Source organism: Rhyacophila brunnea, unplaced genomic scaffold, assembly GCF_057557595.1.
Source record: "Rhyacophila brunnea isolate RB1 unplaced genomic scaffold, BYU_Rbru_1.0 scaffold_5, whole genome shotgun sequence".
Taxonomy (NCBI): Eukaryota; Metazoa; Arthropoda; class Insecta; order Trichoptera; family Rhyacophilidae; genus Rhyacophila; species Rhyacophila brunnea.
The window spans coordinates 18586529-18607021 of NW_028233170.1; the positions used below are offsets into that span (position 1 = coordinate 18586529).

Sequence of the window (20493 nt, forward strand, 5' to 3'; positions counted from 1 at the left end):
AAATTTGACAAGAATTAGGCATTTTATTATTCAAAAAATCGGCAAGAATAACACATTTCAAGATGATTCTAAAGATATTAATTATAAGCTATGTCTTTGTCCATTCAAGTGTGATAAACATTTTATGAATAATGATTGCTTTATAATAATTATTGACCTAAGAATAAGGTAGTGTTTTTTTGAAATACGCCATTTCTTTTGTCATTCCCCAGTGGTTAAGCTACAACATACGGCCGTAGCCATAAATTGACAAACTATAATTGAAGTAGGGAGTAAAATGATATTAACGCGCGTGTTTGAACATGTACTGTTTAAAAAAAAATTAAAAAAAATTCGGTTAGGTACATGTTCAAACACGCGCGTTAACATAATTTTACTCCCTACTTTAATTATAGTTTGTCATTTTATGGCTACGGCCGTATGTTGTAGCTTAACCACTAGGGAATGACAAAAGAAATGGCGTATTTCAAAAAAACACTACCTTATTCTTAGGTCAATAATTATTATAAAGCAATCATTATTCATAAAATGTTTATCACACTTGAATGGACAAAAACATAGCTTATAATAAGTATCTTTAGAATCATCATCAAATGTGTTAATCTTGCCGATTTTTTGAATAATAAAATGCCTAATTCTTGTCAAATTTGGGATCACAGAGATTATCAAATTAATTTTTAATCGTGAATATTTTACAAAAATTATCTCGTAATAAATTATACTTATGGTTTTATAAATGCGTTTAAAAATTAATAAATGTAAAAAATCTTAACACCACTGCACAGTTATGTACCGAAATATGACTATATTCTAAAACATTAGAGCGAGAGGTTTAAAAGAATACTATTTTATGTAACGAAAATACTTTATGCAGTCATCAAATGTTTAAAATAACTATAAAGGATAATAAGGCTTCAAAATTATATAAATAGATTATCTACAACGTTTAAGGAGTGTCCAGGATCATGGTTTGAAAATACAATAAAAACTCAATTTTGACCTTCGACGAGCATGTCCCCCCTTATGGCTAGGTCATGTGCACCGTATGAATGATAATGAACCGGCAAATAGAGTGATGTTCAGCAATCCAATAGGGCGTAAAAGAAGAAGCAGGCCAAAGATTCGCTGGTTGGATGGAGCTGCCAGTAACTGCCGTATACTAGGGGTACCGAATTGGAAAGCGGCCACACTAGATAGGGACAGGTGAACCCGGGTTGTCGCGCCCCTGATGATAATGATGACAATTTCTGTGTAAGTAGTGAAAACAGAATAATTTTTCTAACAAAATTTGCTAGTAACGTTATTGCAACTGTCTTCTGGGTAAATGAAGAAATTTTTTTCCTATGCCAGATACTCTTACAAAATTACCGTTATGATAGTATTACAATGGGGAAAATTCTTATGGGAATCTTACATCAAGCACGTCGCTCTTTTACCGCAAGTGCACATTTCGTCCAAAGCATACATTGCCATCTATATTTCAAATCAAATCAAATTAAATTTATTTATTTTACATATAATGAACATAACAAATTATAAATTCAAAGCGTTCACGACATGACATAAAATAAGTGTTAATAATAAAAAAAAAAAAAAAATACAGAGAAAAAGTAATAAAATAAGAAAATAAATTAAATAAGTAACAAAATAAAAGTAGATGGAAGCACACAGAGTGAACTTTGATAAACCCTATCTTAAAAACTTATAAAACAACGTCCACCTAAATTCACCCTCACGTAAGTGGAATATATCAATATCCGAAGCGATTTCATTAAGCATGGTTACTGCCCTCCCAATTGGCATTACTAATGGCAGGTTAGTTCTGCACCGTGGGAGAACAAACAACGCATGCCCTCGATTCCTAAGGTAATTATCAGAGACACACAAGCCAATACCACCAAGAATGGCAGAGTTCACATTTACGCCGCGTATAAGTCTGAAAAAATATGTAGCTAAATAAAGATCCCTTCTAAATTTTAAGCTACAGTATGTAAGCATCCCTAAGAGAAAATCAGTCGGATAGAGCCACGGATAATATCCATACAACCGAAAGTAAAGGAGTCGTAAAAATTTCTTTTGGACTCTCTCCACCATAAGGCCGTACTTCAACTGATGCGGGGCCCAAACGATAGACCCACTCTCAAGTCTGCTTCTAACTAAGGAGTTATAGAGAATTTTTAATACCGTAACATCCGAAAAGACCCGGGAAGTACGCAAGACAAAGCCCAACATCTTTAGCGCCTTTTTACAAATGGTATCTATATGACCACTAAACGTCAGTTTACCGTCAAATGTAATTCCAAGATCTCTTACAGATGCTATTCGCGAGAGAACTCTGCCATGCATCGAGTACTGGAAAAACAATACTCGTGAGGCTTTAGTAAACGATAAAACATTGCATTTATCAATATTGAAGTCCAGTTTGTTACGCCTGCCCCAATCTAATATATTATCTATATCAAGTTGAAGTTGACGACAATCGTCCAAGGTGACAACTTCCATGAAGAGTTTCAAGTCGTCAGCAAACAACAAAAACATAGCACTTTTAATTACCAATGCTATGTCATTTATAAAAATCGTGAACAGCAATGGCCCTAAGTTTGAGCCCTGGGGGACACCAGAAAATGTGTAAAAGGTCTGTGACTGATAAAGGCCGTACGAAACGTATTGTTGACGGTTCCTAAAATAACTCCCGAATAGCTTTAGAAATCGATCCGACAATCCAATAAGTTGGAGTTTTTCCATTAGAATATCGTGATCGACTCTGTCAAATGCCTTCGAGAAATCATTGTAAGAACAGTCAACCTGGCTGCCTCTATCTAGTACTGACGACACATAATCAGTGAATACCATCAGGTTGGTTTCCGTTGATCGGCCTGCTCTAAATCCATGCTGTTCATTCATTATAAATGACTCAATTTTTGGAGAAATCATGCTGTGCATGATCATCTCCAGAACTTTTGCTGGTGTAGAGAGAACAGCTACCGGCCTGTAGTTTTCTACTGACGACTCTGTACCACTCTTATGAATTGGAGTCACCTTCGACATCTTCCATAATTCCGGAAAGATACCTGTCTCCATTGTAAGATTATATATATATGCAAGTGGGCCTTTGACAAAATCAACACACCCTTTTAAAAAAAATGTAGGGACGTTATCCGGTCCCAAAGAGCGCGTATTCTTAAGTTTTTTAATAAATCGAAACACGTCACCTTCATCAACTAAGCTACTCAAATTACAAGTTTAATTTGACCCCCATAGAATTATTTTCGTTTTTTAAAAAAAAAAAGCGGCGAGGGGCTGTTTTTAAGAATAATATAAATAATTTTATTTTTAAAAGTTAACGTTGTTGCAATGCCAGTACAAAAAGTGAAATAAGCGAATCGTTTCTATCTGTCAAAGTTTTAATGCTGAGGTTGATAATACAATGAACATCCCATATACGATATGATGCAAAGTAAGATTATTTTGTACTTATCATATTGTAACGTATCATATTGTAACGTATCATATTGTAACGTATCATATTGTACGTGAGGTGATTTGATACCGGCTTATTTGTGGTGCAATTGTTATCGTGAGCGCAGAAAGTAGTGCAGACTGTGAATTATTTGCTTAACAAGTCTATGCACATCGTTCTATTTCTCGATTTACCACTCTTAAATTGTACACTAGACTGGTTAAAATATTGTAAATAGTATACTTATGAATAGTTTTATTCTAATGAAGATTATTTTTAATTCGATTGTTTTCATAATATTTAACTTTTATATTAACGCATTTATATAAATAAATATTTATATTTTTTAACACTACAACAGGCCATAAGGCACAATGCCAGTAGTGTAGAAAACCAGTTATATAAGTAGTAGAAGTGAAACAATCAAACATCTATACTTTGGGAAAATCGCATATTAGGTAAATATATTGTATCGTCACCGAAAATCAAACTCGGAGCTCCAGGATGAACGTCTTAATTACTGGGCTACAAGAACCACGAATCAAATACAATCGTAGAGCTATAACATTGTTGTCAGACTGCGGCAAATTTAACGTGAAGCGTGGCCGTTTCGAGAACTACAATACTAACAATCCTTTTTAATGTACCGCAGCGCCACGACGGTAGTCATGATACTTCAAATTATAATTTTTGCACTCTAAACTATGGACCTCAACTCATTGAAGATTATGGTAGCATACTATTTTATTAGACGTATTATGTGTTGGTCATTTGCGAAACCCATTTTGTCATTGCTCTGGAGCCAAAAATACTGAGATAAAATATTCAATACGTATATGCCATTTTAACACGAAATATAAGAATTTCGGGTATTTTTTAAACTATTACACTGCAGACTATGTTCAGAAAGTGAATAAAACTTACTATCAAATTAAAGTATTTTTTTAAAACAAAATATTATCAGCCATTATTTTGTTAAATCCATTCCCGTTTTAATATAGATATAAAAAAATATAATATACATATATTCTTTAATAATGCATCTAGAAACGATTTTTCCATTCGAAAACCATTACATAATATATGGATAAATATAATTTAACCAACAGTCACACCTTTAATAATGTCAATCTCCATTATGCCACGTACAAGGGGACGCACACAAATTGACGTCGTTCATTTTTTACATAGACTATTGTGTACATAATATTTTTACACCGAAATTTATAATTTTAGATTCATTTTTGTAAATAATTATTTTTCTATGTTGTTGTGGTTAAGAAAGCGTAATAGTTTTGGGGGTCACTTTATTGGTGAAATGAAATAGTATTTAATCTAGCAAATAAAATATATGACGTAATGTTTGAAAGAACCCTTTTTGTATCGACAAGCGATGAATCAAATTTCGTGTCCATGAGTTCACCTTTTTAATCTGTTTCCGTTTACTCGGACAGAAAAGTCAAAATACTTTCTTGCCAAACAATAAAAGAATCTTTCAACAAAAGTTTAACAAAACTAAAGCTGTCTTCTACAGATGATTAATGATAACCGAAGATATTGTTTGGATGAATATTTCATAAGATTCATTTATTTTCTTTTAATTGAATCACAAAGCAAGGTAATTATTTAAAATTTACCCTTTCGCAATTCTGTGCTTATTAGGCAAACAATGAAAATAAATTCTTTAGCCCAATTAAATCATTACCGTAATCTGTCATCCAGTCATTTTTAAGGTCTACTCACCTCGCGTTTCTCTTGGCATATTGATATTAATTGATTGGTATGTAAGAGAAGAGAAATTTAATACAATAAAACAGTGGGTTTTGCGTCTTTTATAATAATGTATTTACAGATAATTTGTCATAAATTTAATATAACCAAAATTTCATTTAAAACACTGATTAATTTGAGTTGGAAAAAATGAAGATATTTTTTAAAAAAAGATTCTTTTTAGTAACTTTAGTAAGCAATATAGTATATTATTTATGATGATAAAAAATAATTACAAGATAAAAAGAACTTTTTATATACCACGTTTTTAAATTTTCTGTTGAATCATATAAACTTGACAATTCTATGTATTATTAAATACTTTTTTTGTACTTGATAGAAATACTGAATAAATAGTATAGAATACTGAAATGTAATTTTGACATTTCATATTGATTTCTTATGATGATTAATAATTTATTTGCTAGGACCCCCTTAGCAACCAATTATAGTGAGTAGTAAATATTACTTTAAACGATTTTTTTCCGAAACATACAAAACAGAATTAACTGAAAATGAATTCAATTCTGCTTAAAGATGGCCAAAAGTGTTAAAAGAATGCATTGTCGTCGTGTTCTGATATATTTTAAAAGTTTCAAATGTCTAGCTAGTCGGGAAGTTAGTTAAAAATCTTCAATCGTCCAATACAAATCTTGGACAAACAAGAAAAAATTTGTACTAGACACACAAGAAAAAATCTGTACCGGACAAACAAGAATACGAGATAATAAAAACGTGTTAAAAATGTATTATAATATTGTGAATCATTGCATGATTAAACGCAGGGTTTTAAATGATAAACATAATATATAAAATAATATACGTCTTCTTTATCCTGCAGATGTGCACTATTTATAACTACTAGCTGAGCCAGCTGGCTCTCGCCAGTCTGTCTCGCTAGGTCTTGCGGACAGCTTTTCGTCATAGTGACTTGGTGTTGGATTTTAATATAATAATTGTAAAGTGTGTATAGACGGCGCCATAGTTTTCCCTTCGGGATGGATTTTCATTCACGTCAGACAATTGATAATTTATCTGATTTGTCAGTTTTACGATCTGCATGTCGTCACTGCCAATACAAATTTCTAGTCATGTGCGTAGTCTATTCTGGAGTCTGGCCTTCTCAATATCATCTGACACCATTTCAGGCTGCTAAGCCTAGCAGAACAGCTGGCAATCACCGATTGCTACCACTGTCATTTTAATTTTAATACAATATATGTGTAGGTATGTGCAATTAAATATGATAAATAATTATACATCTCAATCGTGATTGTCATAAATAGCGATCCAATATAACGCGAATATTAATCTCTTTCGGGTCCCATTTACATAATAGAAAAAGGTTAGCAGCATAAAAAATAAATTTAAACATTATTTTGTTTCATTGTCTATAAAAAATAAATGCTTAGAGCCATAGAATATTATTTTAAAAATCATATTTTGTTTTAAAAATTAACCTTAAACAATATAGTTTCCCGGTGCGGGACATTCATATCGAGACAAATGTTGATAAATAATGAAGCAATACATATTATATCTGATAAGAATAGGAATTTATAAGACCTAAAGATGTGGAATCAGCTTAAAAAAGCCTTCATCCAGCAGTGGATTGATACAGGTTGATGACGATAATGACGATATAAATGGGTAGGTATATAAAATCACAAATTTAAAAAAAATATTGCAGTTTATATGACCAAGAAGAGTAGAATTAGGTTGGGATAACCTTCATCCAGCAGTGGATTAATCTTGGTTGATGATGATAATGACGATATTATGAATGGGTAAATATAATATCAGCAATTTTGATAAATATAGCAATTCATATGACCGACAGAAATTCAAACAACTTAGAGAGGCCTTCATCCACCGGTGGATTGATTCAGGCTCATAATGATAAGGGAAATATAAATAGATATAATATATTATCACCGATTTTGATAAATACAGCAATTCAAATAACAGAACGGAGTAGAATCAGGCATGGGAGGCCTTTATCCATCAGTATATGGGTTCAGGTCAATGATGATAAGGATGATAGAAATAGGTATAATATAGTAGTAGAATCAGGTTGCGGAACTCTTCATCCAGCAGTAAATTGATCCTGGTTGATGATGATGACGATATGAATATGTAGATAAATGTAATATCACCGATTTTGATAAATACAGAAATTCATATCACAGAAAGGAGTAGAATCAGGCTAAGGAGGTCTTTAAGTAGTGGATTGGTTCAGGTCGATGATGATGATGATGACGACGATATGAATATGTAGATAAATATAATATCACCGATTTTGATAAATACAGAAATTCATATGACAGAAAGGAGGAGAATTAGGCTAAGGGGGTCTTTATTAAGCAGTGGATTGGTTCAGGTATATGATAATGATGATGATGATGATGACGATATGAATGTGTAGATACATATAATATCACAGATTTTGATAAATACATACATTCATATGACAAAAGGAGTAGAATCAAGCTAGGGAGGTCTTTATTAAGCAGTGGATGGATCCTGGTTGATGATGATTATGATGACGATATTAATATTTAAATAAATATAATATCACCGATTTTGATAAATACAGAAATTCATATTACAGAAAGGAGTAGAATCTGGCTAGGGAGTTATTTATTAAGCAGTGGATTGGTTCAGGTCGACGATGATGATGATGATGACGATATGAATATGTAGATAAATATAATATCACCGATTTTGATAAATACAGAAATTCATATGACAGAAAGGAGGAGAATTAGGCTAAGGGGGTCTTTATTAAGCAGTGGATTGGTTCAGGTATATGATAATGATGATGATGATGATGACGATATGAATGTGTTGATACATATAATATCACAGATTTTGATAAATACATACATTCATATGACAAAATGAGTAGAATCAGGCTAGGGAGGTCTTTATTAAGCAGTGGATGGATCCTGGTTGATGATGATGATGACGATATGAATATGTTTTTAAATATAATATCACCGATTTTGATAAATACAGCAATTCATATGACAGAAAGGAGTAGAACCGGGCTAGGGAGGCCAATATCCAGCAGTGGATTGGTTCAGGTCGATGATATAAGAATGATAGAAATAGGTATAATATCGCAAATTCGTTAAACCGATAGTAGTAGAATCAGGTTGCGGAACCCTTCATCCAGTAGTGGATTGATCCTAGTTGATGATGATGATGATGATTATGATGACGATATGAATATGTAGATAAATAACATTAGAAATTAAATACTGTCAAGAATACAATCAACGTAGAGAGGCCTTCATCCAGCAGTGGATTTATTGAGGCTCGTGATAATAATGGCATTGATAATAATATAATATCACTGATTTTGATAAATATAACAATTCATGTGTAAGTAAGGAGTAGAATAAGGCTGAGGAGGCCTTCATCCAGCAGTGGATAGGTCAAGATTGATGATGATAGGGACGATAAAAATAGGTAGATATTATACAATATCACACATTTTGATAACTATAACAATTCGTATTAATTTCTTTCATTGTTTGCAATGGCAACTTTTTTAGTATGGAAATTAGTAGCCTAGGTAATTATTAAATAAAAAAAATAGTGTGTGAACAGCCACAAAGAAGTATTTAAAAAAATCAAATTTGGAATATCACGTTATCTATGATATGACGGACAGTGGCGGGCACACCTGTCAGATTTTTATTTACGCAGTGAATTGTAGCAAGATTATGGTTTTTTCACCGGAAAAAAGTGCGCCAATGCCTACATTACGATATTTGAATAAAAATAATCGAATTTGTTTGTCAAATAAAGGATTAAAAGGTCTTAAGCGACGAAGACGTCATTCTGCTGTACGTTAAATGAAATATGGCGTATCGTATACGGTATGTAAGAAAATATCGGATATAAACGTCAAGTACCTGTAAAATCATTGAAAATTTGTGAAATGTGGTCAATTCAAACGGTAGATGAATCGGTAGCGCACATTTCGAAGTGAAGATGTAAAAATAACAATAAAATGTCGCTTAAATGAGCTGTTAATGAATTTTCCAAAATCTCTTAGGATAATAATAATGAAAGATACAATTTACTTTTGGCATCTCCCAGGTCTGATCTATCTGATCTTGTATCTTATGTATCCAACTTACTCAGTCCATAGGGTCTAGTAGTTTCAAATATTTAAATGCGCCTTTCGAAGTATTAATTATTTATTCTGGTAAACTCCTCCGATAAATCGACATGTGTGTTTTGTTCATCGATGGAAATATTCATATATGTTTTTAAAATTATATTTATTCACTCTATTTGGTTTGCTAGACGTATTTATCAGGTGTTTATAGATCGCTTTATTGCTCGATATGCCACTCTTAATTCAGACAAGCTGTCTGGGAGCACGCATTGCTCAGTGATCATCGTTTTAGAACATATTGGTAAATATTAGTTCATGACATTTGAAACAGTTCAATTTAGCCACTAGTTGTCTTTCAAATTTAAATGTTTGTCTGATATACCTACCTAATCATATTATATTACTTATCCGAAAACAGCACAATATTTTTCACGATTATGTATATATTGTACATTTAAAAAATTATTTTAAAGACTGCAAATTTCACGTAATGTACTTACTGGAGTTCTTCGCGGCTTTCAATTATTATTACATTATATTTTATCATTATATTTTTCTGTGGCGTCGAGTCATGAATCTTGGGGTCAAGGGGGTGGAAGGTAATTTTATTGATACCTTGAAATGTGTTGTTAGAGTCGAATGCTTCGTATTTCTTAACAGAACACATGACAAACTAGTCAATCATCCAGAGACTACAAATAAAAAAACGGATCTAGACAATATATATATGAGATGAATTCTGTAGTTTTTGGACAAATGGTTTGTAGAGGACCGGTGGTTTTCATGAAACTCCAAGACAAGTGAAGTAGAGGGAGAGTATTGGTGCGCTGGAATAACCAAGTGATAAGCTGACTGTGGGCCCGATTTCTGCTCCGAGAGAAGCAAAGAATTTGGAAGGATAAAAAGTCTTTGTTACTCAGAATATGTTAAATTTTCAAGGTAGTCACGATCATCACAACATGAAGAAAAGGATATCGGAATAGCATGTGTGAAACAAGCTTAATTGAAGTTTTTACAAGTTTTCCAACTAGGAAGTTATTCTAGTGTATTGAAGATTATTTGGAGCGGAAACGGTATCTTGTCGACATACTATCAGCTTCCTTTTCACTGAATTTTTCATTGGAAATTAAACTATTGACTATTATTCCAATATAAAAATAATCTAAAATTAAAGTTGTCAATAGATAAGGTATTTTCTAGAAGTTTGTTTATAAGAACAACCGAAGCGGTTTTCTCGTCTCGTCGCATCGTCAACTAAGCGTATTTTGAAAGTTTTCAGTTTCTCTCAAGTTTTATTTCAGAGATTTATCAGTTATTTTTTTATTCTTGCATCTTTATACATATCTATCTTTTAAGTTATCTTGCAAGATCTTTACTGCTCATTCATAATAAGGCAGTGATTTTTATGTATATTTCTAATAAATATATCTTAGCTATTTATTTATCAATAAGCCACATTAGAAAATACGTTAAAAGAACGAGGTTTAACAAAATGCAAAAAATATTTTAAATCGTATTATAGTAGTTGAACCAAACCCTGCTACGCCAATAAAATGCTTGTTAAGTAAACAATAATTGTAATAATTATTAATCACTGCAGAGCTAACAACTACAATCTTGCAGTATCTTTAGCTCGTTTAGGTGTAAGAAATGATCCTAAATGTCAATTTGTAATTAACAATGAAGATATAAATCACATTGTTTCTGCTTTATGCTGATTTAACAAAGGCTGGTTGAAAATTTATGATGAAAAAATAATCGATTACTATTATTTAGTTTTGAGATATTTATAGCTTAGCCAAACATCAAAGCTTTTTTGTGTATCCAAATGTTTCTGAGATAATACCACATTGTTGATGTTGACATCTAATATTATGTAGGTACCTACCTTCCCATTTAGAATAATATGTATTTTTTTTTGCTTTTATTGCATAGTCATTAATAATAATACAACAGTGTATAAATGTACACCTAAATAAGTCTCTGCTCAGTTTAAAAAATAGTCCTCGTCGATAAATTTAACAACAAATTTAATAATAAAATTTATTAACGGATGAGATATTCTTTTATTTAATTCATAACATCATCATTATTATCTATCCAAACTATTATTATATCGCATATTATTATAATGATAGAGGTATTTAACATATTATGAAATGATGTTAGTGTTTCTTGTTAAAACTTACAAATTACATAACAGGCACAAAATTTAACTTTCAAACTCGACATACATTTATGCTACACACTAGTACGTTCATATAAATTTTAACATTGAGTTAAATGAAAACCAATACCGTTAAGTAGCAACTTGACTATAAAATGTCCCATAAAAATTAACGTGCATAATAAACTCGTTCGGGAAAAAAAACAACTTTTACATTTTCTAACTAGCTTTTGTTCCGGTGGGAAGTGCCGATTTTTTAAAAAGTTTTTATGATAAAATGGTAAAATTTTGTGTATGAATCGACTTGGTGAATGCCAATAGTCGTAGCAATTACCAGACACTAAAATGAAACTCCAGTTTTTTTGTGTTTAACCGACACATTAAAGATTTACATTTTTATGTCACGCAGTAAAGCTAGATATTTTATAAAATTCAAAATCCAAAAAATCACTCTGTTATTGGGAAAAAGAGGCTCATTTAAATAAAGATACAATTCGTTTCCTGCTTCTGTATTTTTATTTCACTGAACACGTAGCTTTTATTTAATCTTTTAGTTTTCAGATTCTCTTACGAGTATGAACCAATATTCAAACCCTAATAACCGAACTTTAGCGTACACATTCTGCTCAATGGCATGGAAATAATTAATGTTCGACCTCCGGATGTCCTCTTAACGTCAAAGTTCTACAGAACGGCAACATTACGTGATTCTTAACTAAACACGGTTTATTCTTCCCAACAAACAATATAACCTTATCCTAATAAAATCGGAAGCATATCTTCTTCAACATCAATATTTTATTTTGCCATCGTATGATCACTACCTCATATTATTTTATATAGTTCCATCAATATACAATATAACAGTAAATATATAGGAATTCAATATGGAAGAGGATTTATATGATTATGTGTAAAATATAATACTACTTTTTGCCGCATTTGATGTATTAAAATTAGCATTTTTATTGAAGGTGAAAAAGAAAGAGTAAGAAAAGGAAAATATTACTAAATTTGATATCAAGCTGATATCATAGGTATTATCAATATTACAAAATTTAATAAAATATTTGATTTAAAGTCTACGGTCGAGTATGCTTTGACATACTACCGCGACAAGTCATATAAAATGAATGAACCTTTAAATTACTTTTACTTTTATACGTATAAATATAACTAAATTTTACATTTTATAACAAGCTCATTTCATCAGATTATTTACTTCAAAAATATTTGATGTTTTTGAAGCATCCGTAGAACTAATTTTAAATCAAAATATCATGAAAATGTTTCACTCAAGATATTAATTCGTGAACTTTCAAAAATTTAACTTTACCTTTTCCCCCTAAAATTCCTGAATTTTAATTTTATCGTCTATTTTTAAAAGAAGTCTCTTCACTTGAAATGATAAGAGCTCGGAGAGCCCTTATACGAGGTTGCTTTGAGTTTATTCTGCACATATAAATTTTATATGAAAACGTGGCAGGAAATGAAAGAATTTTATTTATACACCTCAATGACTTAATAAATTGTCATTTTTTTATCTCAACGAAATTGATATAGTATGCATATAAAAAGAGCAATATTTCAACCGATCCCCTCATCGTTAAATATCGTTGGCAATTAAATTCACAAACAAACATTTTTAAACCTGGGAAAATGTTACCACTGAAAATATAATTTATTCATTTTATTTTTGATATAGTAGGTACTGATATAATATGGTATAACAGGAATAAAATATTATGGTATTGCATTTGAAAATGACAAATAAGTTCAAAGAAATCATGAGTTTAAATATAACATACTTATATAATATGAAATAAGACATTAAATTTTTTTTTTATTCAACGAATAATTCACAAGATTTAAGAATATTATATTCTCAAGTATTGAATATACATAATTTTAAAAACACTTCTGAGAAAATGTATTAATACCAATAGATTATTTTTTTTGAAAAAGGTAAGAAAAACTTGGGTTTCGCGCCCGTGCACATTGACCACAATGCTAAAGGCGCCTTAATTAATTGCGACAAATTTTAACTAGTGGTTTTTTTAATCAAGTACGGTGCTTTGCAAATTGATTTTTGAATAAACAAATAGTTAAGTTAAGACAAAAATTTTAAAAGATCCGGATACTGTCTATGAATCAAACTAGATTAAAACCACAAACATCGGTAACCAATATTAACAAAACATATAGTTAATTTTGTGGTAATTAGGTATAGTGCAAATGTTTGTAAAGTTTGTAAAAAAGTATTTAAAAACACACATCAGAAATCCGATAAATGCAGATTCGTATCCATATGGTATATTAAATTTGTAAGGTATTTCCAAATTATGTGTGTTCAATAAAGAATGTTAAAATAAATGCATCTATAAATATTTGGTATGAATTACTTATTCGTTGAATTAAAAAATATTTATTATATCATAAATATTATTAAATTATAAAAAAAAAACAATAATAAGGATATATAAGGATATACCAATATCATGGTTTGATTTATGTGGGGGTAAGGAATAGGTATGGATATGGGAGGTGGGTAGGATTGTATGGATAGGAAGGGAATTGGAAGGGAAGTATGTAGGCAAGTGCGCCTGGGTATGGTGCGTGGAGATGGGATAGGATAGGGATAGCATGAGACTCGGGGAAAGATGCAGGGTCGTGGATAGATTGACTTTACCTCTTAGACCCCAGCTACCTGTCCGGTTACTTCGCTCATTCGTGTGATGTTCCTAGATTAATGAAAAACATAATAAATAAGGAATTAAAATGATGATCTCGGTTTGAGCGCCACTCTATGATGATGCATAGAGACAATAGTGATAAGGATAATTAAATAAAAAGCAAGTAGAGAAATTTCAACAAATGTATAATTAATGAATGAGTTTACCTTGCGGGCGACATTGTATAAAATTGTATAATTATTTATCAAATGAATTTGAGCGCCTAACGCGATATAATATTCAGACATAGGTAGAATTAAAATCAAAAGCTAGTTCGAATCAAAGGCTAGTTTGGTGGACCGTAACATAAAAAGAACAAAAATCAATACCAAATATAAAAAATATGCTCTTCAGTTTCCATCGCGGTCCTTGAACGTGCCGGGTCCATGGGGGTACCTTCGATCTCCTGGCCTGTTGGGGACGTTCTTCAGTGGGCCTTCATCAACGTCTCCAAAACGTCAGGACATCAAGGCCATGTGCCCCGGTTCCCGGGACTTGGAACTCGAGAAACACGTCTGCTTCGTAAAATCATAAAAATACACCGAGCCGCATAATTTAATAATGATTTAAATCATATTTATCTACTTATACATATATCGGTTGATAAATCCACGCGGATATATTGAGTAATTTAACTGAACTAATTAATCGATTAAATTTTATAAAGCACAGTACATTAAATCAATTAAGGACAATTCCCACCAATATAAAACAACACTAATACTAAGTGACATTTTTTTTTACAAAATTAAATGAAACTTAGTCTTCGCAATTCTAAAGAATTTTTAACTGTATAAAAGCGAGTAACTTTACCAAAAAATTCGAGTAAAATTTAATTATTGCTGAGATGCAAGAAAACTTGCTAAGATTAATCGCCTCACGGGTAGCCGGACACTTACTTCTTCTGCGTGCTTCCAATTTTATTTCTTTTGCCTCTATAATATAAATAAAAAGGTGCGTATCTAAAGAGAGCTTTTATAAGTCAAGTGTGAAATAAAATTGGCATTGGTTATTCTAGAAGAGAGATGGATTATTCAGCTTAATGGCTTCATTAAAGTATCAGGATTAATTAAAGATTATTTCTTTTGACTTCGTATATTATATTTTTCTTACTTCATAAAGAAATACGACAGACCAACTAAACAAAAAGTCGAGTTAGTAAGGACAAAAATAAGAGGTAATTGTTTGGATAAGAAAATATAAGAGAATAAACAATAACTTCTTAAGCAAAAACTAAATTACTTCTGCCCTAAATATAATGTAAAACCTTGACACATTACGGTTATTTTCATACACAAGATAAAAAAATATGAGGAAATGAATCTTATGAAAAATTTAACAAGTATACAGTAGAATTTCCGGTAAAGATTTCAGCTTAAAATATAAAATATTTCCGATGGAAATGAATAAAAAAAGACTATTATGATTATGTAAAAGTTGAAATAATATAGAAAGAAATATTGTATACAATTTAATCAACATTTAAAATTATTATTAAATTCTGATTTAATATATTTAGTAAAAATATTGTTATTGGTAAATAAATATATATATATTATTTAGCTACGTGAGCGGTAACCAATATTAAAAATGTTTTTTTCTTTCTTTTCATCACCCTCACAGCTCGAGATCGTGACTACAATGGAGTACTGCACACTTCTGCATCAAATTTCTCCATTTTCTCTAACCTCTGCAAGCCTTGTGACTAGCCATTCTACCTCATCGCCATTGCCCTATGGCTCTTTGACCTGGCATACTGCCCCAAAAAATTACTCTTTCGAGGCTGTCTGGTAACTAGAAAGCATCAACGAGAATTATATCAAAGTAGCAAAAATATAAGTTGAAGAAAGACCTAATGGTGGAATGGTTTCAAAAGATTTTTTTGAGACACTTTTACTTTGGTATGTATTATTTGTATGCTAATATATATATAATTTTTTCCGACTAATGCGTAGTGTAAATGAGAATCCTGCCATTTTGGTAATGATGACTTGTGTGTTCCTGATAACTATCTTAGAAACTACACTATCAATAGTAATGTTAATTGGGATGGCAATAACTAAGTTTTAAAACTTTAAAACGGTCTCATTGTATAGGGACGAGACCTTTTTAGGGGTAACAGCTGGTGTAGAGATGAAAGTCGGATTGGAGATTTCTCAGATAAATGGAGGAGCGAGAGTTTATTGCTGCGTAACGGTATACAGTTGGTACAAGAGTAAATGATACAGGAATTATGTTAGTGGTCCGAGGCTCGGTAAAAATGATGCTGTAGTCCCAAACATGGTGAGGGAATGCTTTATGGCAAGATATGACGAAAAAGTGCACCGGTCTGAGGCTCGGTGGAAATAATTCTGTGCGGACTGATACTGAGGTCTGACTGGCACCAAGATTACAGAAATGACTAAACTAAAGATTGATACTAAGAATAACTCATCAAATATGACTTGTTAATACATGAATATTCGGTAAATTGCGAGAGTTATTGATGATGTAGTTTCCAATTGGAAAATCTGATAACCTCCGCATTGTTGCGATTTCGAGGCGTTTCGATGAACAAGCCCAAAGTAGTCGAACCCTATTGAAGAATTTCACATTTGTAGAATGATATACTGATTGTAGATGCGACGATTATGCGATAGTTAAATTGTCTTGCTAATTCTAACGATGTCAAAATAACGCTGACAAAGCCTGAGGTCGTTTCCCGCTACACTATAGACAAAATATTTCAACAAACATTAGTGTATTTAGTTTAAATTTAATTAATCAAGGAAAAGGGTAGACATAAGAATATTCTCGTTGGATAATCTACCGATATTCTATTTTGTTATGTAAGGACTAATTAATATTAATTAAGGATAAATTCAATAAGGTATACTATTATGTATATAATCCAATAATAGATTGTTGTATTTAACAGTCATATTAATTTAGGTAATAATATTATATCACGTCTTTGACGTAATGTATGTCAAGTATCAACTTATAATGAATTAATAATATAATAATATATGATTATTATGATATGATTAAGTCTACTAATATTTCATCCCACATGCATATTATTTTATATAGGTAATAAGGATATTTGAAAATAATCGTTGTATGATTATCAGTGTAATACAATTTCCACTGTCAATCATTTATTTTTATTATTATTCATTTTTATTTAATATTGAATATATAAGTTTTTTTGAATGTTTGATTCTTTATTATAGAAATAACATACTTTTAAAAAACCTCAGAAACATAGATATAAGAAAAAATGTTGGACCGAGTGGGGCTCAAAATCACGTCTTTCATTTTCCGGGTGAGTGATTTCGCCTCTAAGCTATCGATCAATCTATGATTTATTATCCGTAATTTTACAATTTAGTTAGTAATGTCTTTTACCTTAATTGATCACAAAACAGATTGCCCCGTGATTTCTGGTATTTGAAGTAGGTACCTCAGTTTCAACGTAAATATAAGAAATAATGGTACAGTTCGGTTATGAGGAATACAGCGGCAAACACATTTTGAAAATAGCCGATATACTGGATTATTTGTTAGGTTAACCTAACCAAACCTAACCTAACCTAACCCAACCTAACCCAACCTAACCCAAACTAACAAATAATCCAGTATATCGGGTATTTTCAAAATGTGTTTTCCGCTGTATTCCTCAGAACCGAACTGTACTGAAATAATTCGCATAAATCATAGACGGATCACTAGCTTATAAACCAAAGCAATCTCGGGAGAGTGAAAGATAATATAAGTTCGAATCCTACTAGGTTCAGCTTTTTTTATATATTTTTGTCAAAATTATGTTATTTATTTTTATGTTTCATCTAGTAGTATAACGAGATTTTTGTGGATTATTAGAAACAAAAATCTATAACATTAATCATTTTATAATAGTTTCAATGTAAAAATAATGGTTGTAATAAAAAAAGAATTAATTAAAGTACTTATATTTTTATTCATTTATCAGTATTTTGCAATATCTAAAGTTATGTGTCTTACAAGATCGGCAGTATAAAAATTTCTAAATTAGCAGCTACAAGAAAATTGCTACGTAAAAGTAGTGCTACAGTAAAATCTCGGTGTAACAAACAAGAAAATTCTGGTAAGTGAGAGTCTGTTAAAGCCGAACGTTATATAATTAACCAGGTTTCTGAATGCATTTATTAAAAATACATCATATTTAATTTATCTATTTATAATTATAGTTATAATGTACCTATATAAATATGCGCGTGTTAAAACTGCATCAGGAAGACACGCCATGCGACATCATAACCAATTACAATACCTGCCGTAGGCAGTGCTGTATGATTACGTATTAATTATGCGCCGAACATTACTAAGATAGCCGTAAAATTTGGCCGTTGAATCTAAAATCCGTTAAAGTGAGGTTATGTATGTACTAAAAATGAATAATTCCAATCTTCTTAACTAGTTACTTAAATAGTGCAGATGTAACGAACGTTTGTAAAGTATAATTATCACTTCAGTGATTATATTAAATTATTGGTAAACACAATAATCACATGACTGTTTATAAACAAAATAATAACAAAGAAATTCAACACGAACTAGTTAATAATACGTTTGATGCGATACAAGCAATGATGTCATTGTTTGATGTCAGCGCTCAGTGATTAGGTGGCTAGACGTTTTTGTGTAATAAATCAGTGATAAAAGTATATACCAATTTTATTTAATAATATGTTGAAAAAGCGCGATGCATTTTGGTAGCAGAGTAAATTTTAATTGTGTATGTAAGAAGTAGAATAATGATATTTTAACAATATTATATACATGATTTTGAAAACGCAGTAATTCTTCTTCTAGTTCTTCTTCGGCCATATCCGCCCTTTAGTTGGAGCATATGGACACCATGCGGCACCTCTAAGAATCCCTGTCACTTGCCAGTCTTTTAACTTCGTTTCAGGTCAAATCAGCATCCCGTAGCTCCGCCGTATATACTTTATAAATATAGTATTTAGCAGACTTCCAGGACGTCGGAATTTCGTCGGCTTGAAAAAAGGCAAGCCAGGTTGAGGTTCTCTTCTGGCATCCGCAGCACGTGGCCGAGCCAGGTTTAACGTCGCCTCTCCACTCTCTGTAATTAGTAATTAAAGTAATACGTACTTTGATTTAAAATACAACAGCCGATCGTCAATAGTAATTCAATTTGGAAAGCGCTTCAGAGAATATTAAGAGCCATTAGTTACAATTTGTCTCAATTAAGTATGGCGGCTTTAGCATTGTGGTCTATATGCATGGGCGCGAAACTCGAGAGATGCAGGCTCGATTCCTGCGGGGTGTCTTACTTTTTTCTATAAAGATTTTTCTATTGGTTATAATATATTTTCTCATAAGTGTTTTCAAAATTATGTATGTTCAATAATTACATAATTACACTCTTAAATGTTGTGAATTATTTGTTGAATAAAAAAGTGGTTACCCTTAAAATATTAAATACATTAAAAATAAATAAAGCCTGAAATAAGTCCAGTATTGTAGCTTTTATAGCTTTTCAAGTATTTTAAATTTCATTATGATCCAAAATCTACATCAGCAACTAAAATTTATGGCCGTCAAATGCACAACACAATAATATGGTTTCATAAATCTTAATTTTTGAGCATTAATTTTAAAATTAACACCGTTTTTTTACTATTTTTATGCTGAAACAAATATTTATTGGAATGGTTTCTATTTTATGTGCGAAATGTTTTCGTCATGTTTTTATAATTTTACTACTATACCTAGTCACAATCAGATGAGTGAAAAAATATGCATACTGATATCTGGCACCATCGCCATATCATGCGTCACTGTCAAAAAATTAGAAAGGATCTTTCCATTTTATACCCAATGAAAAGTAGTCCTGAAATGTAGTTTTGATGTGATTTCAAAGTGAAGAATTTTGTTTTCTTCAGATTTAGAAGAACACACTATAAAAATATTTGAAATTTACTAGCATATGTGATAATATGTGGGTGTTTACATAAAACCATCATATTAAGAGCTAGTGAAAAAGAGGATAAAAAAAAAAACCAAAAATAAAAAACATTTTATTTAAGTATGCGTTGACATGGCAGTAAAGTTAAAATAATCTCTGGTTAGTACGGTATTTTTTTATCGAAATACATAAAATCTTAAAATCACAAATTGAGAAAAGTAAAAAAAATATTATTCGACTTTTTTTATATACTGACACATTTCTTGTCGTATTAAAGTA

At 31.2% G+C, this 20493-nt stretch overlaps 1 protein-coding gene across 1 annotated transcript in view; it reads left to right on the forward strand.

Moving 5' to 3' along the window:
• LOC147066125 (putative neural-cadherin 2) overlaps positions 1-20493 on the forward strand; it is a 192794-nt gene that overhangs the window by 131429 nt on the left and 40872 nt on the right. The window lies entirely within an intron of this gene.